We start from the raw sequence: 23,305 nt of genomic DNA, 5'->3' as shown, positions 1-23,305 counted from the left end.
CATCAACTCCGGAAGCTTTTACAACCCAGAACAATCCGCCATTTTCAATTCCGAAGAGAATAGCAGCGAAATAGTTTTGAGATTTCACGATAAATGCGCGTAGGTACATTTGCTATTAATCAGTATCTGTTAACTGTTATGGTTTTTTCGAACTCATACTGAACTGTTGCTTCTGTCTGTGTGTCTGGGTTTGCGAAGATCGCTGTTTACTCGGGAGATGGGGACGCTTATAGCCAGCTGCCCTTCCCTTTCTCTTGCTAGGTATGCTCTTGTATGTCACGGCGAAGATGTTAAATACTATATCCCCACATCTTACCGCGAAAAATAATCAGATTTCGTTCTCAACACCATAATCATTATCAGTTGAAGACTGCATTGAAAGATCCAAAAAGCGTAATCTGGGTTTGTTAGTCCACTTGCAATACAATGCTTGTGCAATTGTCTTATTACTTTCATCGGATGTAAAGTACACATGTCAGCATACATGTCCAATAATAGAACATACCTTAGTGCGCTTTAAAGTTTGGACTGAATTTTCGCACCAGGTTAGTTTCTCTTCGGCCTTAAACAGTATTAACAAGCTTTCCTCTTCTCTCCCTGCAATCAACAGATTGAGGTGGAGCAGAGGTTAAATCACTGGAGGCGCATTCGCTACGACAGCGGTTCAAATCCCTGCCCAATTTGCAGATTTAGGTTCTCCGCGGCTTCTCTGAAATCGATCAAGGCGAATACCAGACTGTTTGTTTTCAAAAGGATGAAGATGATACCCTAATAACCTTCCCCATCCTTTCCTGATGAAATTTTGTTTTCCGTCTGTAACGACCACGTCGTCGATGGGGTCTTAGAACTTAACCTTCCTTCCTCCTTTCCTCCCTCAACGAACTGGAGTTCCGGTAAAGAAGTAGGTTCCAAAGTCGAACCAGTCACCCTATCTTAAATTTTCTTTGATTTCCTTGCATATGTTCAAACGAATGCGAGAACAGTTCTCTGAAGTAAACTTGCTCAATTCTTCCTCTCTTCCTTGTCCAACAGTATTAAAGTTCAAGCACTGATAACATCGCCGTTGAGCGGTAGTACACCCTCCTCCTCCTCCTCCTCCTCCTCCCCCCGCTCCCCCCCCCCCCTTTAAAGTTAAATATGTCCGATTTCTGGTTTATCCTTGTATTCTATTTAATACAGAAATTATTTGCACTTTGCTCTGTATTTGTCACCCTCATGTAGAGGAATGTTTACTTTTATTATTTCTGTAACATCCACATAGCGTTTCTCTTCCGCGTTTATTGTATGACGGAAGAAACACTTCTCTACAGTAAATTATGTGACTTCATGTCCGTATTTAAACTGCTGGACAATAGTGATACTACTGGACATATTACCTCCATATGGCACAGTGTTCTCTGAAGGCTGTTAAATTCTGAACACTTTACACTTTCGAAATATTTGTTGGTTAGTAACACTAAAATCACTGGTTGTTTTGTATTCATGTTATTCCATTAGCTGCTAATTCTCTCAATGATTAATGAAATGAGCCATTGGATTATCCTTTGAAAGTTTTATGTGCGAATGACTTAGATCTGTTTGAAACGGAGATAGGAAACAGAAAGTCACTTACAGGACCTCGAGGTGCCCTATCCAACGGTCTTCAGGCTAGTCTTATGCAGACAGGAGTATTAGATGCTTATTCCATATGGTCGTGGAAATCACTTAGATGTTGCGTTCTATGAGCAATATCCTTGGTTCTAAAGTATCAGAGATTCGTAAGATTTCTTTGAAAGATTGGTAGATGTTATGCAGAGCAGTTGGTGTACTATTTGTAAATGCTATGTTCATCGCAACCGCTGGATCAAACATTGTGAAATAACCGCGGTGATATAACCAGTATTACGAAGGAACACAATACCGTATTTCACCACATAGAAAATGTAGCACATTCCTTTAATTATTATGGCTCAACTATTTAAAGCGACCGTGAGGTATCGGATGTGTACTACCAGCTATAACAGACAGCAATTAAGCATCGAGGAACGCTGGATGCAGCTAGTACGCAAAAGAAGGGTACCCTTAATGAGTGGACCGCATTTTGATAGACACGTGGCGCTGTAAGCAGGCGCCGACTCAATGTTTAGTCTGTGGAGATGGCGCCATTAACTGCCGCGTCGGGATTCACTGATGTAACTCCCCACAACATCGGCCATCTCAGCTTGGCAGACCACAGTGTCGACCTACATACTAGACTTCATATCGCATTATGTAGCCTTCACGGACTGCAGTTGCCCTATCTCGAAATATTCACTGGAGCATGTCAGAGCTCCAGATTGTCTACACGCTTTTCGTGACCACTTAGTCTGCTGTTTGGCGTTTCGAAACTGCTAGTTTAAAAAAGAGGATACCATATTTCACTGACCCAGGTTTAAGAAGGATTCTAAAGTACACACAAACGATTATGAAAATTGTGATATCGATAAGGATCTGTCCGACTGAAATAAACTTCGTACCATAAATTTGGTATCTGACAATATATTAGGTTTGAGCATAAGTTAGTAGCGCTTTTGTTTTGCATGTTGTAATTCCGGGTGTTATGGGTTTATTTATCGATTGTCATTTTTTATTTGTAGTTCAAAGTTGCTACTTGAGTTTATATAGTCATTTGGAGATAGTTGGGGTTGGGTTGTTTGGGGAAGGAAGTCGGCCGTGCCCTTGCCTGAAGCGATTTAGGGAAATCACCAAAAACCTAAATCAGTATGACCGGACGCGGGATTGAATCGTCGTCATCCCGAATGCGAGTCCAGTGTGCTATTCGAGATAGTGAGTGGAGCTGTGGACGCTAGAAAATGGAATGCCAGACGGAGAAATCGGAACATTTCAGACATATTCGTCTGTGTTCAGTAGAGGGGTGACAGCAGCGGAGGCAGCCAGAAATACTTTTGTCGTGTATGGAGATAATGCTATTGGACAGAGCGCGGCAAAGAAATGTTTTTCTCGTTTTAAGAAGGGTAGTTTTGACATTAGTGACTCTCCACTTTCAGGAAGACCTTCGGGGTTCGATGAAGATACAATGATCCACGTCAGTGTAGTTTAGGACTGGCAAATGCGATGAACTGTGATTATTCCACCATCGAGCGACGTTTGCATGCAATGGGGAAGCTTCAACAATCGGGTGTATGGTTACCGCATGGTGTAAGCCAGTATCACAAAAATCAGCACGTGGCAATATGTGCATCTCTGGTGGCTCGTCATCAATTGGCTCGTGAACAACACCGACTGTTCCTATCCAGTATCGTTGTTTATGACAAGATATGAAGTCCTTATGCTAATATGAGGAAAAGAAAGAAATGGCAGAGCCCAAACAAAGCAGTAACTCCTTGTACAAAGACCTGCGCGCATCCACAAAAGATAATGTTGTGCAGCTGGTGAAATAGCGACGGTGTGGTGTACTTCGAACCGCTTCCCTGAGGTGTAACCATCACTGCTGACATTTAGTGCCAATAACTGAGAAGTCTTGCAGGCACAGTCCAACATCAACTACCAGGAAGATTGCGTGAAGTGATGCTACTCCACGATAAAGCCAGCCCGCATTCTGCTAGACTGACATAAAACATTATATAGAAGTTGGGTTGGCAACCCATTCCGTGCTCACCTTATTCACCTGATCTTGCGCCCTCAGATTTTCACCTTTTACGGTGTTTGTCGAACAATCTACAAGGAACTTCCCTTCCGGATGAAAATGCGTTCCGAAAATGGATCGACGAGTTGTTCGTCTCAAAGCCAAGTGATTTCTGTATTCGCGGAATCGAATATTTGCCCCAGAGTTGGCAGACTGATGGCCAAACGTCTCTGTTATGAGTATCTGTTGTGTTTATTAAACTTACGGGTATACGCTAAGGACTTATGCCCAACGAATTATAAATAATGATTACAGAAATTTTGATACGTGATTACGAGGACTGAGAATGCTGTGGACCCCCAGTTAATCCAGTTAAAGCCTCTAAACGTTTCAAGAAATCAAAAGTGACCTGTATTTGTTCCAGATCATTTCCTGTTCGGTATATAAGCACATCTACAAAGCATAAACAGTGATTGCTAGAGCACCATGAAAAACAAGTAGTCGACCAGCAGTATAATACACAGGTGTGATGGGTGACGTACAAACCAAGGAAGCAGCAGTACTCATCTTCTTTGGAGAAAACTTGTGCTTCCCTCGTCACATGTTGTGGCGTATCAAAGTCGCAGTATGTCCTTCATCACAAAAGGGTTATCTTTCCTTCCAAGCCAGCCGAAGTGGCCGTGCGGTTAAAGGCGCTGCAGTCTGGAACCGCAAGACCGCTACGGTCGCAGGTTCGAATCCTGCCTCGGGCATGGATGTTTGTGATGTCCTTAGGTTAGTTAGGTTTAACTAGTTCTAAGTTCTAGGGGACTAATGACCTCAGCAGTTGAGTCCCATAGTGCTCAGAGCCATTTGAACCATTTTTTTTCCTTCCAAATTATTTTTGCGGCCTGATATTTTCTCGCTGAAGTGAACACAGTTACGCATTGTACGAACTTTTTATGGGAAATGAGCCTGCAGATAGCATGTTTAGGACATGTGGCGTATTTAATATCGTGGGGGAGGGGGGGGGTCAAGGCAATCGTTACGTGTGCGAAAACGCCGGCCGGAGTGGCCGAGCGGTTCTAGGCGCTACAGTCTGGAACCGCGAGACCGCTACGGTCGCAGGTTCGAATCCTGCCTCGGTCATGGATGTATATGATGTCCTTGGGTTAGTTAGGTTTAAGTAGTTCTAAGTTCTAGGGGACTGATGACCTCAGAAGTTGAGTCCCATAGTGCTCAGAGCTATTTGAACAATTTTTTTAACAAATTAGTTTCAACTTTACAAACCATAAAACACTTTCACCACATAATTTACTTCCTACACTCAAGAGAACTGCCAGCCATCAATAGATTTTACGAGCTCTAAGCAACTCCCGAAATTGTTTTAAACTTTTAGACTGTTCAACCAATCAGATCTTAAGTAGCAGGGATGGCTTTTGACTCACTCATGCATTCTCAATGGCTATACCCTTCTCTCACTAATAATACTGCTCTAGAATGTGCTGCCTCGTAACAAGACATTTCGTAACACTACTTCCAGATTGTTCGTTCTGGGAAAAAAGGTAGCTGACTAATAAATTCTGTAACCCTTAAACTAGGTTCGCGTTATCGAACCATAAGCTTCAGCTTCCACTGTGGATTCGCCCCCCCCCCCCCCCCCAATACACACACATATCTCACCTTAGGTGGAGTAGAGGAAACCACTCCATCGTATACAGGCAGCAGACAATGTAGAAACTCTATCACATGGAGCAAGTGAGCTTCCTGAGCAGCTAACTGCCAAAATCAAGTGCCGAAGCCGTGTGCGTCCATCGGGCAAGATTTAAAAAATTCGACGCCGCAGTTAAACTATCAATCTGGTAGTTGTTCCTGCAAGGAGCAGAGGAAACGCATGTTTTTTAAACCGCTAATACTCAGCGACATTGGCAGACAGCTCAAACTACGCAGTATGTCACTATTGGGAGGGTTGGGGCGTGGAACACCGTGTGTTCGCGGTCGAACAGTTCTTTAGTAATGATTTGATTCCTTGGTCGCGATTCAACGTCTTCTCTGTCGAAAGATTAATGCGGGACTTAGAGATGCAGTTCCATATCGAAACACTGTACTCCGATGTGTTGCAGCGTTTAGATGTACTGAATCTGTAATGAAAAAGAAACCACCTGGTCTTCTCCGATCAGTTCGAACTGCGAACAACATAGTGAGAACGGCAGTTCTTACTTGCCCGAAACGATCCATTACGCGACAGGCCGTATCGTTGGGTATGTGATATCATTCGCTTCATCGCATCTTACGTGAGGATCTGAGATATCACTGGTATAAAATAATGATTGTCCAGCTGCTAAATGAAATGGATTTTGGGCAGCACAGAGAATTTTGCGGCATAATGGACGCTATTCTGACAGAAGATGCAATATTAAAGGATGGTTATGTTATGTTATGTTAACGTACAGAACTGTCGGTACTTGTCGTTGGAGAACCATATGAACTACACCAAACACCTCTCCACAACTCAAAAGTAAGTGTTGTGCGGGATCTCCAAGATAGGGATTGTTGGACTTTACCTTTTCGGAGAGGGGAGAACCGCAATTACTATATCAAGGCGCTTCGTCGAAATGTTAAACAACTTTCTTCATACAGAACTTTGTTCCCATACATGTAATTGTTTCACGATATGGTGATGTTCCTTGACCTCCAAGCTCACCCGATCTCCCGATCTGTGACTTCTTTTTGTAGGGGTACTTGAAGTCAAGTGAGTACGTGAACAAGACTCGAACAATAGATGACATCAAGATTTCCATTCGCCAGGAAATTGAAGTTGTGTCGAATGAAATGTTGGAGAGAGCCGTGCGCAACTTTCGAGAGAGGCTCCAAATTTGTGTCCGGCAAGAACAACGTCATCTCAAAGACATTTTCCGGACCTAAATAAGGTACACAGGTTTCAAAAATGCAGTAAAAGTACTATTACTGAATGCAATGTTTTTAAAAAATAAAACCAGGTTTCAGTTTTTCAACAGCGAAAAAACAAGCTTTTCCTCTGCTCCATCCTGTATCATGTCTCTACAACATTAATTACTTGTTGCTGTAGCCCGATCCATGAACGATGGTGGTTCACGCATGTCGAGACGAGGTCGGAGACTGCATTGTGGCCAGTTGCGGTACGCACATACGTGTGCTCTGCACCTGATGAAAGGGGGACCCCGTAAATTCTTGTGTAGAATTTGCCGCTTACCATCACCATCAGCCATGACAGCTCGCAACAAATGGAATAAGAATTCAATAAATAACTCACTACGACCGCATGTAATGCTCGCATTCCATAAAACATTCACGGCGGAGCACCCAGAACATTACTGAACCCTCATTGACTGTCAAAGAACGCCTGACCGTAGGTGCGCAGAACAAGCTTTAACTCGACCGCCATCGTTCGTGACTGCAACTATAGTATACTGTTCTAAACATTTAGTAGGTTAGTATTCATTAAGGTCATTTTTGTAGGTGTTGCAGTTTCCGTGGACAGTGTCGCACGCCATGACTTTCGGCCTTTGTAATCAAACTGATAGGCTTTGAATCTGAAAACCTGCAACTTCTTTCGAAACTTCTTGCCGCCTCTGCCACCACCGAAATTATATATTTTGCTGCTTGATAGTTTCTGAATATTTCATTACGGTGAGGTAGGGAGCGTCATCTTTATTTCGGCGCGCACGCAGGAATTCTCGAGTTTAATTTGCATCCGAGGAGAGGTCTCTCATTTGCGAGTCTGATGCAGCCACGACCACGCCCCTACTAATGAAGCGCTGCCTCAGCATGCGGGAGGCCCTGTGTCCTCACCGCAAGCCAAGCGGTCTCGTTCCAAGAGTCTGCACTGCACCGAAAAGTGGAAAATTCCACAGTTGTATCTCATGCCGCTACCTTCGGAGGCTGCGATAAACGGACGTTTTCTCCAGACTTTACACTCGGCCGACATCAGGGAGTAGTAATTCAGTTGTGGTTGAGTAATTTCATATTGACGTACCGACAAAATACTCAAAACTGCAGTAGACACAAGACAGTAGCTGCATAACCGGTAAGCTTGCGACGTTGAGTACCTAGTATGTGTAGTGTTGGCAGAAGAGCCAACACTGTTTTTCTAGAGGAGGCCGAAATGCACGCGTTTAATTACACGCTGACTGGCGTGAGGTCTGGAACAGGACAATATCTTGAGAATTGCAAATAAAGTACGTAGTTGATATAATACTTAACTTTAATCCACAATTGTAGAACATCGCTCTTGACGATACATGCTTCATATAATAAATATCAATTGAATACGGCGCCTTGCTAGGTCGTAGCAAATGTAGCTGAAGGCTATGCTAACTATCGTATCGGCAAATGAGAGCGTATTTGTCAGTGAACCATTGCTATGAACGTCGGCTGTACAACTGGGGCGAGTGCCAGTACGTCTCTCTAGACCTGCCGTGTGGTGGCGCTCGGTCTGCTATCACTGACAGTGGCGACACGCGGGTCCGGCGTATACTAATGGACCGCGGCCGATTTAAAGGCTACCACTTAGCAAGTGTGGTGTCTGGCGGTGACACCACAGTATGTTCCAAAAAAGCTGAGTATGGAAACGGGATTTTCTGGTGCTCATGCCTCGGTTTCTACTGGTGATAGAAAGGTGGTCAAATGTATCGGGCAGCCCTTGGGCTATGGACAATATGAATATTCATCAGAAGGATCGTCTCAGTGTCACTGTCCTACAGTAGAGGGTCAAAGTGTGAATATTACACATTTCCTCCTGCTTAGGCAAATTAAGTCGGTTTGTTCTTTCTGCATATGATGTGATCTGCGGTGGGCTTGATGGGGCTTATGGACAAGCCATTAGTCCGTGGGCGGTTCCTCGGAAAACACAAAAAAGGGTTTTTTTAATTCCATTTTTGCTGTCACCAGCGGACCAAAATCCAATCGAGGGTTCCAAGACGGCTACGCACAGCAAATGGCTGAAATTATTACGATATATTCCTAAGATCCCGATCTCAAACAATCTCAAAAATTTCCTTTATAGCGACCGCTACGGTCGCATGTTCGAATCCCGCCTTGGGCATGGATGTGTGTCATGTCCTTAGGTTAGTTAGGTTTCAGTAGTTCTAACTTCTAGGGGACTGATGACCTCAGATGTTAAGTCCCATAATGCTCAGACCCATTTGAACCATTTTTCTTTATATATTTCCCCGTTTCCACGATACAGAGGTTCAAAGTTACCCTATATCTATATCTAAAATCCGGTATGACGCGAAATCTAAATAATAAATAACCGCAGCAAAATGTTAATATTCGAACAATATATTCTCTAGGCATTTATTTAGAAGAGCAATCTCCCCGTTTTCAAAAATCTCCATCCGTTATCGAGAAACTTGTTTTTTGGGTACCAAAACCCAGCCGCGGATTCAGAGACTGCTATGCACAGCAAATGGCGATTTCGAACAATCTTGAAAATTTTCTTCATATCTTTATTCGTTTCTCAGATATAGAGGTTCAAAATTACACGTAAAATGCGCACGTAATATATGGTTTGAGACGATAACGTAGTTTATAAAGTGACGTAGCACGGAGAAGTGTCTCCGTTCGATCGATCTCCATGGCACTACGGTCCTCTGAGGACTTGCCCTCCTCCATCACAGACTTCCAGTCGTCTCGGTCTTCAGGACGGCTACGCCGCCACCTCACTCCCACTGTTCTCAGGGCGGCTTCCACATCTCCCTGCCATCTCACACGTGGTCGTCCGCTCCTTCTACCACCAGGGTGTCCTATCATCAGCTTCTTCGGGAGCCTTTCTTCTGTCATCCGCTGGACATGTCCTAACCACCTTAGCTTTCCCATTTTGACTGAGGTTACCAAACCAGGTTCTTGGTACAGAGACCTTATTTCTTCATTAGTCCTAATTCTCCACACCTCTCCTTCATTTACCGAACCAAAAATCTTCCTCAGCACTTTCCTTTCCCAGATATTTAGCTTCTTCTCCAAAGCCTCCGTCAGTACACATGCCTCACTCTCATACATGAGAACTGGTTTGATATTGTTTTGTAAAGTGTCAGCTTTAATTTTTCACTCAGGTTCTTAATTTTGAGCATGGAGTATAGTGCTGTATATGATCTGTTGACAGCCTTAATTCGGTGTGCTATATCTGCCCCACTTTGTTTTCTGATGTTATTACTGAGCCAAGATGTCTAAAACTGTCTACTCTCTCGAAGCTGTACCTTTCGAACTGTACCCTTCTAACTGGAGATCATCCATGTTTCTTCTAACTCTCTGTCACCATGTACGTAGATTTTGTCTCACTAATTTCTAAACCAAGGTTCTTGGCAGCGGCTTCAACCTCTTTGAAAGCTGTTGTACCTGCCTCCATACTTCTAGCACTTATTACCACATCATCTGCATAGGCTAAAATTTGAAGAAGTCTGTCGTAAATATTGCTTCCTGGGTTTGTGGTTATTGATCTTACTGCATTCCCTAATAGCAGGTTGAATAGTATGGGGATAATTGGTCTCCCTTTATGCCTTCTTCCGTTGGAAACTACCTCGACAGACATCCCTGAACTTTAACCTAGCTTCTTCTGTTTTCTAGGGTCATCTTAGTTAATAAAATTAACTTCTCAGAAAATTTGAATGTCTGCACTGTTTTCCACAGTGCTGATGTTTTAATTCTGTCATAGGCTTGTTAAAAATACATAAAGAGTTGTTCTAATCGTACTTTATATTCGAAGGTCTTCTCCAGCATCTTACATACTGTAAAGATATGGTTAGATGTAGACCTCCCAGATCTGAAACCTGCCTGGTACTCGCCTAGAATCCTTTCTGCTCTTCTACTTACTCTCGATGTTACAGCTGTAGAGAGGATTCTGTAGACGATGCTCAGCAGAGATATTCCTCGGTAGTTCTTACATTGCATGCGTGATCCTTTATGTATAGGGCAGATGGTTACTAACGTCTCCGTTATCATCTGGGAAACGCATGTTGTAGTACTGCAGCACATGCAAAATTTTTTGCACGTAAAATCCGGTCTAAAGTGTAAAATTAGTTTTGCGTTACTTCAATTTCACATAAGTAAGCCAACAAAATTTTACTGACCAATACATTTCTTTTCATACGAGCCACACGCCCTGCTGCAGCAGGGAAAAGAAGGGAACCAACGGAAAATACTCCTATCGGGGCACCTAAAATGTATGTTTCTGTTTATTTAAAAGACTCTGATCGAAAAATGGAGTACCAATTACTCAGTCTACCTTCCTCAGTGCCTTTAAAATTTTTCACAAACATGTTGGTATGTGAACATATTTGCGCTTCTTTATGATAAGAGAGAAGACAATGACAGTGGCAAAGAGATGGAAAAGTAATAAATACTGTAAAATAGTAGACAGTGGTTTTATTACAGAAACAGGGAAGGAGACAATGTTGGTGTGTGTGAGAGGGATACGATGGTAGTGAAAATAGACAGTGACAAAACAGTGCTGGGGAATAAGGTGAGAGCCAGTGATAATGAGAGACAGAGTAGATGACAATGATAATGAGGAAGAGAAAGATAGACAGCGAGAAGAGACAGCAGCACTAGAAAGGAAGGAAGCAATGAGATACTAGCCGTAAGAGAGAGCAAGAGGAAGACAGTAGCACTGAGACAGTAGTAGTAGTAGTAGAAGTAGTAGTTGGGCAGAACGAAGGTGACGGTGGCTGTGACACAAGAGATGACAATGAGTTGGACTGAATGAATGGGTGAAAAGGGGCAACTGGGAATGGGTGGGTATGAGCGACTTTCAGCGATGGACTAGTTCGTGTGAGTTGGAGGCTGTGGTAGTTTGACTTGAGTTGCATATTAAAAAAAAGATGTTCGCATGCCAAAATTTTTGGGAGAAATTTTAAAGGTGCTGTGGAAGGGAGAATGAGGCAGCTAGTACTCCACTTTTCACTCAGTCTTTTAAATAAACATGAACATATTCGCATTTTCTGTGCACCGATACGAGCATTTTTCCGCTGGTAATTTATCCTTATAAGAACCATTACAGCTCTGCATAAGAGTTAAACGTTTAGCCATCACTTCGTGTTCTCAAAAGGGCATAACCGTTTTCGTATGGTGAAGGTGAGGGGAAGGGGGTGGGGCAGCTTTTTCTGTGTCGAAGGAAAGTCGAAGCATTAGAAAGAACTAATTGGGAGAAGATTATATCGTGATTCAAACAATTTCCAGGATTTGAAGTCTGAAGCAGAGTAAATAATACCAACTCACACCGAACTATGATATTTCCGGTAACTGTGGGATTCCGACATCCCGGTACGGTCAGAGGGCAAAGAGCGATGCGAGCGTCGCTGATGACTACTAAATCAAGTTATTACATTACATGGCTGCAAGTTAGCACACCTGGATATCATCAGATTCAGCAAGGAAGCTAAGAATTCCTATAGATGAACTGTCCACACGAAAATGTAATGCGGCTGCGGCTAGTACAGTAGAGCTCGGCACTTTATATAAACCCGAGTATTCGTTGGAAATGAAAACACTTAGTGCCCACAGCACAGATATGTGTAGAACTCTAAACCACTTCATATTAACTTGGCACGTATACAACCTAGACGCGCGTTTATAAAGTCTAAATTTATCGCTGATGACCATGTAATTCGTGTATTCGCGCCAAGTCTTCCTTTCGTTACGTCGCAGAATCAATCAGCTGTTGAATAGTGGATGCCTTTGGGAGACGTCGCCTGCCAGAATACCGCCTTCTCAGTCTTCATTTCATTCCTGCTGACTGCTGGAACCTCGCCGTCGCCCATTTGCTGAGTGATATTGTTTCGTTTGTATTCCCGACTTGATAATTTATCCGACATGCTACATAGAATACTTGGCCGTGTCTCCAGTAGGCAATTAACCGTGGCCTTATATAAAAAATGAGTATGATAAGAATAAGGTAAACTAGGTTTGTGCGAAAACGCGGCGGTTACCAAACCGCAAGACTTCGCAGATAACCTGTTGGAGGAACATCCGCAACTGAGAATTATACCAGAGGCTGAAAATACCGCTTCAGTTGTAAAGTTCTTTTACTATCACACGACCGGTTTCGGGATCTTATAAGCCCATCTTCAAGTGTCGTAACTTGGTTCTGTGGCCTCCGAGCGCCGTGGTGGACGTGTACTAGGCGCGGTCTGTTTAGATAACTTTCAATAAGTAAAATACTGTTAACACCGAATACATGTAGGTAATAGCCTAAATTTTGAAAAGAAAAAAAAAAGGATACCGTCCACAGACCCAAAGCGTGATACACCCACAACAGAACTAAAATGGGGAAAATATTGATGAATACTGATATGCAGATGCTAAGTGTTACTGGAAGGAGAGAATTAGATAACTGACAGGGGGACTTTGCTGGAACGCATTAAGTCGAGTTGCTGCAGCCTGTGTAAGTTCAGGACCATGTTCTAATGTGCTGCAAGAAAGGAAGACACGTTGTAATGGGGTTGGATATGGTACTGTAGTCAGTCCAAACTGCTATGAACTGCGACTTCGCTCTCCCGAAAAACATAAGCGCGAAAGTAGTATTGTTTCTTCAACGCATGACTGGCGCCATATTTCGCGGAAGCAACGTTGTATCATATGATGCCCAGAGGTGGCACAAGAGGTGTTGTAACATAATACAGACGATTTGATCTCTGTAACGCTGATTCGTTGGTTGTAACCATACGGAATATAGACAGTGACCGAGCGGTCAATCGTCGCTAATTAGCTGTGGACTCTGGCAGTAGTAGCTCGGCAAGCAATATTGCAGAGGTACCACCGTTTCCTTTATTTGAACCCATAACACGCAAAATGCTCTTACTACAGGTCGGCGAAATATTACACGGTACACGTCATTAACTTTGCCGCCCTGCACTGAAGTAAACTGATTATTTGTGCAAATTCGTGTCGCTCTCGTTTAGCCTGTTCTAGAACTTATCTATTCTAAAATTTCGGTCGCATTACGTGTCTCTTTGGAAAATTCTTGATGGAAATGAGCGTGAAAGTTATTCTGCCTAGCAGGGAGGCATATTGCTTATTGCTAATTTCATAATGGCAACAAGTTAAATCAAAGTAAATGTCATAGGTATGATTGTCATATATGATCACGTTACAGCAATTTTCGACAGGTGTAAGTCATTCACCGTTTCGTTATGTATGATTTCGACATTTCCTTTGCAGTTTTTTTCCTTATACTAGTCAATTATTTAACCTTAAAATGGTGGTATTTAAATGTGAAAAATGTAAGTGATGAGAGTTTTCCTCTACATAATGCACACATTACTCATTCATATTGCCTACAGATATCATTAGCGTATAGTGCCTCAGCTAGCCTACGTTAGATTCACTCTGTAGATCGCATATCGGTTTTAACTCACACACACACACACACACACACACACACACACACACACACACACACACACACACACACTCTCTCTCTCTCTCTCTCTCTCTCTCTCTCTCTCTCTCTCTCTCTCTCTCTCTCTCTCTCTCTCGCTGCTGTAGAATCATTTACTCATCCCAGAAGCAGATTTTTACGACGTGTCACACTGTGTCATCACAAGATAAGTGTTCCATGGACAACATTTACATAGAGTAACCCATTATGTATGTACATTATGTAATGTAATTAGCCAACAATACGTGCTAAGGACGGTGTTCACAATTCTATCCCAGAGAGGGTCGAAATATGCTACCGTGCAAAAGAGTGGGATAAATGTCAAACGAGGAGAAAACAAGTGCCATCACCCGATTTCCCAGAAACTTCGCTCAGTGGAAGAAGAGTCAAAATAATCGAACACATGTCTCGTATTATCCGGAGATACTCCATCGTTTCTGAGAAAACAACGGATACAGTGCCTCCTGTTATTTATATGCCTTTTAGAACACGACCAGTTAAAGCGAAGCCGTGTCACAGTGGTTATCATCCCTGCTTCACACTTTCGCGCCTCGTCATTGAAATCCGACTATTTTCTTTTTTTTTTCTCATTTATCTACCCATGTCACGTTTCTCATCGAATTATGGGATATAACGGCGTTATATTAATTGAAAAATTTAAAGTGGATTTCACAATAAGTGCCATACACTTATTATGTAATTAGGCGTGTGCATGGTGTTTTCAGGTTCTTTCCAGTTCTCTTATTCTTTTATTCCATTCTTATAAAAATTCTTATATTAATTCTTACATTTTAATCTTATGTTTATTCTTCAGGAAGATCTCGTGCATTCCCTTGGCTGACACCGATCGTAGAAACGTTGGAAACATAGAAATTCGCCGCGCGGGATTAGCCGTGCGGTTTAGGTGCTGCAGCCATGGACTGTGCGGCTGGTCCCGGCGGAGGTTAGAGTCCTCCCTCGGGCATGTGTGTGTGTGTTTGTCCTTAGGATAAGTTAGGTTAAGTAGTGTGTAAGCTTAGGGACTGATGACCTTAGCAGTTAAGTCCCAAAGATTTCACACACATTCTTGAACATAGAAATTCCGAACACTGTGAGCACTGCGCGAATGCATGTTTGCCACACAGATATTTCTTCGTATTACCCTCACTCGGGAAAGAAACGTCGTTAACATTACTGAAGATTTCACTCGTTGACAGTAATTTCGCGACAAATCACGGATAACGGACCATTTTTCCGAAAACTTAATCTTGCAGTTGATTATGAATTAAGATACACTATCGAAATTTCACCGAAAACATAAGACAGACAATTAGTAGACAACTAAGGACAACGTAATTTCAGCAAATATTGGAAAACATTCGTCTAGTAATCTTGTATGAAGGTGGGTAGATAAATGAAAAAAAAATCAAAGGTGCTCTAGACTGTGAAGCCGCGAAGCTACCCACCGTGCCACCGCGCTAGTTACAACGATTACGCGCTAAAAGGCGTATAAAATACGTCGAATACTTTGACCTTAGTTTTCTCAGAAACCGTCGAGTATCTACGGAGAAGCCGAAACATGAGTGCTTATTTTGATCGCTCTTTCACTGAACCGAGTATCCAGAACGAGATTTTCGCTCTGCAGCGGAGTATGCGCTGGTGTGAAACTTCCTGGCAGATTAAAACTGTGTGCCGGACCGAGACTCGAACTCGGGACCTTTGCCTTTCGCGGGCAAGTGCTCTACCAAGGAAGGTAGGAGATGAGGTACTGGCGGAAGTAAAGCTGTGAGGACGGGGCGTGAGTCGTGCTTGGGTAGCTCATTTGGTAGAGCACTTGCCCGCGCGAAAGGCAAAGGTCCCGAGTTCGAGTCTCGGTCCAGCACACAGTTTTAATCTGCCAGGAAGTTTCTGAACCGACTATTTTTTTTAGTTACTGCTACCTATAATAATCTAAAGAGGAGAAGTCTCCACGTAAGTTCTGGACCTCGCTAGTCTAGCGTTAGGTTTACAGAGCCGCGCCCCGAAGCTACCGCCCACCCGCCAGTATTACGCAATGTGTATCAGCTGGTATTTACTGCTCAAACACTGACGCTCATGTGGACTGTGGAGGACATCAGGGACGGACTTTGGATCCGACCGCACTGCTGCGAGGCACCCTATCGATTGGGTCGCCTGATAGTGCTGCCCAAGAAGCAGCCACCACACGCGTTTCAGTCTCACAGCTAAATCATTTCGTAGTATACACAGAAATAACTAGCCCAGCCAAGCTTCAGGTAATGAATTTGTGAAAAACAGAGACAATGTTACACTCTTGTGTTCACAGGTATTACTCTGTTCTTCTTTGGATTTAACGTAGTGACAACGTGGAACACAGACCTGCCTGTCCCAGTTGTTAGAATAATTGCCTGTACTGTCCCCCTGAAAAGGAAGCAAATTATATAGCAATTACAGCCACGTTGGCTCTTCTTTCAGCCTTGAAACAGAAAATTTTTATTGTTGTGGCGTAACAAGACAGCTACGCCACACTGAAGTAGCCGAAAGGCACGCGTAATCTCACTTAGGCTAGATAGAGGTCTGAAACAGGATACTTCATAAATGATATAAAGAAAAGTACGTTGCTTTGGGAATACTTAACTTTTAATCCTTGTTGTATACATCGTTCTTGATGAGACATTTCATACGATAACTATCAAACTATGTAAGGCTAATGGCGCCTTGCTAGGTCGTAGCCATGGACTTAGCTGAAGGCTATTCAACTGTCTCTCGGCAAATGAGAGAAAGGCTTCGTCAGTGTAGTCGCTAGCAAAGTCGTCGTACAACTGGGGGCGAGTGCTATTCCGTATCTCGAGACCTGCCTAGTGGTGGCGCTCGGTCTGCGATCACACAGTGGCGACACGCGGGTCCGACATGTACTAAATGGACCGCGGCCGATTTAAGCTACCACCTAGCAAGTGTGGTGTCTGGCGGTGACACCACATTTATATTTTTTAAACATGCAGCAGCTGTGGAATTCCGAAGAATTGGAAAAAATGCATACTTCCCTTGGAAGTTTAGTGATTACATTCTTTTATCTTTATACTTCTTACGACGCGATGACATGAGCATCTCATGGGGGTATAGTTCTGAATGCTTGGAAAAGTGGAGATGGGTACTAATGATGCCCCATTAAAGTTTGATTTAATGCTGGTACAAAGTTACTCCATCATTCAGGATGACTATAGACCAGTCTTACAAAGCAAAGAATTTTTCCCATATATAAGGCTGAGTGTAAATTTATGTCATGTCAGAAGAAATCAGGTGTTAGTAAGTATTAAAAACAAACAGTGTTACTTCAGTACTGCAGGTTTACTTTGAAACATAAATATATTTGTATCGACCTGGCATTGTTGAACTAGAGTCACTGTCACCGGAAGCTCTCTTCTTATCCAACGCAATTAAAGGATAAGAGCTTGTATGAAGCTGGAAAAACAGCCGAAAAACTAATTGGAAATCATAAGCAATAAAACTGTTACTTTTAGTACAAAATAATGCAAGTAGCTAGAGCAGCATCCATTTGAAACAAAAGTGGTAAGTAGTACAAAGATCCCCTGATGGTAAAACGTTACCCACAGTGACTGTACGACAGTTGCTGGCCGTCAGCCAGTAATAGTGTCGCAGAAGAAGCTGAGTAGCACCGTGCTGTAGTCGTTATGATACTAAATTGTTGGTTGGAGGGCCGTGAGTTCAAAACTCTCCTGCACTGTACAATTTTAATTCCTATACTCGGTTAGAGTACATTCTAGAGGTACTCACAAATGTCAAGAATCATTGTACTGGAATGTTCTGTAGCTGTATATATACTGTGTGTGTTCTGGCCGGAGGCAGTTCGCTATAAACCTTCGTTAAGTGAAGTTAGTGTTCGTCATTCATCTAATTGTACCTTCTTCTACGTGACATTCTTCAAACCAAAAGTTAACAGTTGTCGCGCGCTGACATGGCGCATTGTCATCCATAAAAGTTCCATCGTTATTTGCGAACATGAAGTCCATGAATGGCTGCAAATGGTCAATGATCGGCTCAGTTGGACCGGAGGACCAAGCCTATTCTGTGTAAACACAGCCCACACCAGTATGGAGCCACCAACAGCTTGCACAGTGACTTGTTGACAACTTGAGTCCATGGCTTTGTGGTGTCTGTGCCACACTCGAACCCTACCCTCAGTTGTTACCAATTGAAATCGGGAGTAATCTGACCAGACGACGGCTTTCCAGTCATCTGACCAGACGACGGCTTTCCAGTCATCTGACCAGACGACGGCTTTCCAGTCATCTGACCAGACGACGGCTTTCCAGTCATCTAGGTTTGGTTTGGTTTGGTTTGGTTTGGTGATCAGACAGCGAGGTCATCGGTTTAGGGAAAGATGGGGAAGGAAGTCGGCCGTGCCCATTGAAAGGAACCATCCCGGCATTTGCATGGAGCGACTTAGGGAAATCACGGAAAACCTAAATCAGGATGGTCGGACGCGGAATTGAACCGTCGTCCTCCCGAATGCGAGTCCAGTGTCTAAAGTCGTCTAGGATCTAACTCATATGGTCAAGAGTCCAGGAGAAGTGCTGTAGGCAATGTCATGCTGTTAGCAAAGGCACTCGGATCGGTCGTCTGCTGCCGTAGCCCATTAACGCCAAATTTCGCTGCACTGTGCTGATAGATATGGTTCAAATGGCTCTGAGCACTATGGGACTCAACTGCTGAGGTCATTAGTCCCCTATAACTTAGAACTAGTTAAACCTAACTAACCTAAGGACATCACAAACATCCATGCCCGAGGCACGATTCGAACCTGGGACCGTAGCGGTCTTGTGGTTCCAGACTGCAGCGCCTTTAACCGCACGGCCACTTCGGCCGGCTTGCTAATAGATACGTTCGTCGTACATCTCGCATTGATTTGTGTTCTTATTTCACACAGTGTTGCTTGTCCGCTAGCACTGACAACTCTACCCAACACCGCTGCTCTCGGTCGTTAAGTGAAGGCCATCGGCCACTGTGCTGACAGTGTTCAGCGGTAATGCATGAAATGTGGTATTCTCGGCAAACTTTGGGAATATTGAATTCCCCAATGATTTCCGAAATGGAATGACAATTGCGTCTAGCTCCAATTACCATATCGCGTTCAAAGTCTGTTGATTGCCATCGTGCTGCCATAATCACGTAGGAAACCTTCACTCATGAATCATCTGAGTACAAATGACAGCTCCTCCGATGCACTGTCCTTTTATACCTTTTGTACGCGATACTACTGTCGTGTGTGTGTATGTGTGTGTGTGTGTGTGTGTGTGTGTGTGTGTGTGTGTGTGTGTGTGTGTCGCCATCCCATTACTGTTGTCACCTCAGTGTGTAGTAACGAGGTTCAAATGTATGAAGGTTGCAGTAACTGTACAGAGATGAAGCTTGTATACGATACACTAGCATGAAAGGCTGCAGAAAATAGGTCTTCGACCTGAGGACCACAGTAACACCGTCACGTAAAACAGTTTCACACACACTGCCAGCGTAACATCGTAAATAAAAGCGCATATTCTCCCAGCAACTTTTAAATAATTTAAGTATTAATTTATTTGAACAGCGGTTGACCTGTGATAATACCAGAGCATACCTCTCTCTCTTTTTCTCTGACGTAGACACAAGCAAGGTCACAGCTTGCCCTATGGATGGTAGTTTCCTGATTGTCAGTCTTTCAGTGCGGAAGTTACAAAATCAGGGCGACGCATGTGGAGGAAGAAGAAAGTGGTGGGGGAGGAAGATAACGCATGAGGAGGAGAATTAGGGAAAAAAGCTGTGCCGGCTCCCGTCCTGGGCCACTGTGGCACTGGAGGAGCGATCTGTGTCAGCCACTCTCCCCACTTAGGGCGGTCGTTCACCTCTGGACGCCTGCCAGAACGCTCCGCTCCCTCTTCTCGCCGTATTCCTCATTAGCTCTCTGGGTTACTGACGTTCCGAAACAATGGCTGCGTAAGGAAAAGCAGTCGGCACGCTCCTGCTCTCATCGCTAAGCTATTCATATATTTTATCTATTGCGTGTGGCTGTTATTTATCAACATTAAAGAAGCCCACATTCTGACACGTGAACTTGTTGTAATCCATACCTAAAGGCTGGAAAATTGCGCGGGTCACACCAATACTCAAGAAAAATAGAATTAATCTGAATGGATTTGTAGTGGAAATTCGCAACATATACTCTGTTCGAAAACTATAAATACCACGAAGAAAACGATCTATTGACACGTAACGCATCTAATCAAATTGCGTGTCTATGGTGTATCGTATCACAAGAGAATGGTAAGGTCAGCCGGGTCGAAACCTACACTGAAATTTTTCACGCAAGTAGAATACACTGGAAGAAATGGACTACAAAGATTTCAGCTACTAAGGTGCACTCCAAGTGTTTTTTTAATGTTACTCATTTTTGCCGTATTTTTGCAGCAGTTTGTACAGCCCTTCGCGCCCAGCGCTCCAATTGGCGAATAAGCAGACGGAGGACGTCTTTATACGCAGGTTTTATGGGATAACGTGAAGCTTTGCTTTATCAGCTACGATTTTCTCTACGGTATTACCTATTAATGAATCTCCTCTACAACCAGGTCAAAGCCTGGAAATCACAAATGTTAAGCTCACTTGCAGTTCAGAGCGCCCATTCTCATGGATATCCCTCGGAAATAGTGCACTGACTCTCATGAGCAGCTGTAAATCTTTCGAATAGTTTTTCTTTCAAACTTTTGTGAGTTTCGTTTCGACGTGTATATTGTATTTTGTATAAGTCTTTCTTCCATTTACACACTTCATATTCAGATTTTACGAAACGAAACCGAATTTGCACACTGCTTAAGTTTAAGCCTTATCTTCCTTCTTCATTGAGCCTCTGAAAGCTATTGCTCTATATGTTTTCTTTCTGCTAGAAAAGTACTGTATTTTTACTCTTGACTTACATTAGCGCAACAGTCATTGTTATAGCCATAATTCACGGAATCATCATTATTTCCTGTTTCTTTAACGAAAAGTAGACATCATTGGAATGAGTTCCCAAGAGATTGAATGGCTCTGAGCACTATGGGACTTAACATCTATGGTCATCAGTCCCCTAGAACTTAGAACTACTTAAACCTAACTAACCTAAGGACAGCACACAACACCCAGCCATCACGAGGCAGAGAAAATCCCCGACCCCGCCGGGAATCGAACCCGGGAACCCGGGCGTGGGAAGCGAGAACGCTACCGCACGACCACGAGATGCGGGCATCCCAAGAGATTAACTAATAAAAAACATACATGTAGGTCTTCAGAAGAAATAGATATTCCGATTGCATACCACGTCCTTCACTTTTTATCTCTGCAAGGTTAAAAACATTAAGTGGATTCTACACCACAATGACGGACGATGCTACTGTTTACTGTCTAGTAAAGTCACCATAAGTTTAAAGCGAATTATAAAATAATTTAAACAAGGCGTCTGCATGTTGTGGAAAGCGGCGGTTGACTATGAACAATAAAATGTGTTAGAACCTCTACTTGAAGAGCAAAAACAATTCGTTAAATTTAGACTACATGATAAATCACACATGTTGAATTATTGTCAATTTAACTGAGTACCTAAGCATTATAATTAGGAACAACTTAAACAGGATCCATCAGATAGAAAATGCTATGGGGAAAGCAAACCACTTACTGAACTTTGATTGCGTTTGGCTCAACTTGTACCGGTATTTTTTTCCCAGCTGTATCATTTTATGTGCGTGAGCCTGCGCTGTAAATAATTTATCCTTTAATTTTCAACTTAATTTGTACGAGTAAATAATATTCAAGAGTAATTTGCTTTTGGGAAAGTATAAGGACAAGACAAATGAAAATGAGATGGGGCGGGATCGCGAATGTATGGAAGTTGTCTAAGGGCTTTCTAGCGAAACTTCTGCAGCGTGGGTGGGCCCACATGTTTCCAAGGTCGTTTAGAGTACGCTGCATAAGTTTCGCTAGGAAGTCCTCACGTATCCTCCATACAGTCCCGATCTCTGGCCATGCGATTTCGATATCTTTGGAGTCCTGAAGAAAGACATTCGTGGCCGTCTGATTTGCTTCAGACGAAGAGGTCCCGTAGGCAACATGCTGACAGGTGGGAATTCGTTTGGATAAAACACGCAGGATCTGAGTAATAAATATGCCTATAAATAATGAATATCTCAATGAGATAGCCACAATGGCGGGTGTGCAAATAGAGATCAAGCCGGCTAATTCTTGTTACAATTCCATGAGACGAGCTGTCGTAAAATGAGCATTCAATATTTGGTGAGCATCTTATGGTATTGAAACAGAGACGCAGTACATCTGACTATTGAAACATTCCTTATTATTAATGAGCACTGAAATGGACCTTCTCTCTCAGAAGTTATAAGCAAGAAAAAATAAGAGAAGCAACAGACCGACAGATCTTTTTTAGTCATGTAAACAAAAAAATTAGTCTTTTAAAAGAGACTACAAGAATCTGAGATACAAATACATTTATAATGTATTATTTTCTTTTTGATTAAATATCACTATTTACTCGAAATGAATTACACACTTAGTCTGAAAGAAAAACATTGTCACATTTTAGTATGGGAAAAAACAGTTGTTTACATAACAGACGGACTTCATATACAGTAGTTTTATCTGCATACACGCCCGCTGCAAGAACAGAATAATATTTTCCCCTCTATTTCTCCTTCCAGCGTCACATTAACTATTGCTGAATGTCATAGCAGATGTGCCACTAACCCTTGTCTTCTTGTAGTAAACGTCATTCACAGCGCCGTTTTCACCTTTTCATCTTAGCACTTCATTTCATACTTTAGCTTTCTTCGATAATATCACAGTTCAAATACTTCATGCCTCTTCTTATCAGGATTTCCTATAATCCATCCAGATGTAAATGTACAGGAACTTCTTACTCAGGCCGGCCGTTGCGACCGAGTGGTTCTGGGCGCTTCAGTCAGGAACCGCGCGACCGCTACGGTCGCAGGTTCGAATCCTGCCCCGGGCGTGGATGTGTGTGATGTCCTCAGGTTAGTTATGTTCAACTAGTTCGAAGTTCTAGGGGACTGATGACCTCAGATGTTAAGTCTCATACTGCTCAGAGCCATTTTTTTTTCTGGACCTCTGAAAGGGCTATTCTGTTTGGTGTCCTTCGTCATTGTACAACGATCAACTTGGAAGTGTATTGTGCTACCCTCTGGAAATTGAAGAATCGACTTCAGCGTGTTCGTCGCCACAAAAATGCAAACGAACTTCTCCGTCTCCATGACAACGCAAGGCCGCAGACAAGT

The 23,305-nt window shown here is 43.0% G+C and overlaps 1 protein-coding gene across 3 annotated transcripts in view; it reads left to right on the top strand.

The window, feature by feature from the left end:
• The window catches only part of LOC126473465 (facilitated trehalose transporter Tret1-like), an 85,994-nt gene that overhangs the window by 31,476 nt on the left and 31,213 nt on the right, over window positions 1–23,305 (top strand). The gene's annotated exons all lie outside the window — the stretch shown is intronic.

The sequence above is a fragment of the Schistocerca serialis genome, chromosome 4, assembly GCF_023864345.2.
Source record: "Schistocerca serialis cubense isolate TAMUIC-IGC-003099 chromosome 4, iqSchSeri2.2, whole genome shotgun sequence".
Taxonomy (NCBI): domain Eukaryota; kingdom Metazoa; phylum Arthropoda; class Insecta; order Orthoptera; family Acrididae; genus Schistocerca; species Schistocerca serialis.
The sequence above is the reverse complement of the archived record's forward strand: the minus strand, read 5'-3'. Positions and strand labels throughout refer to the sequence as shown.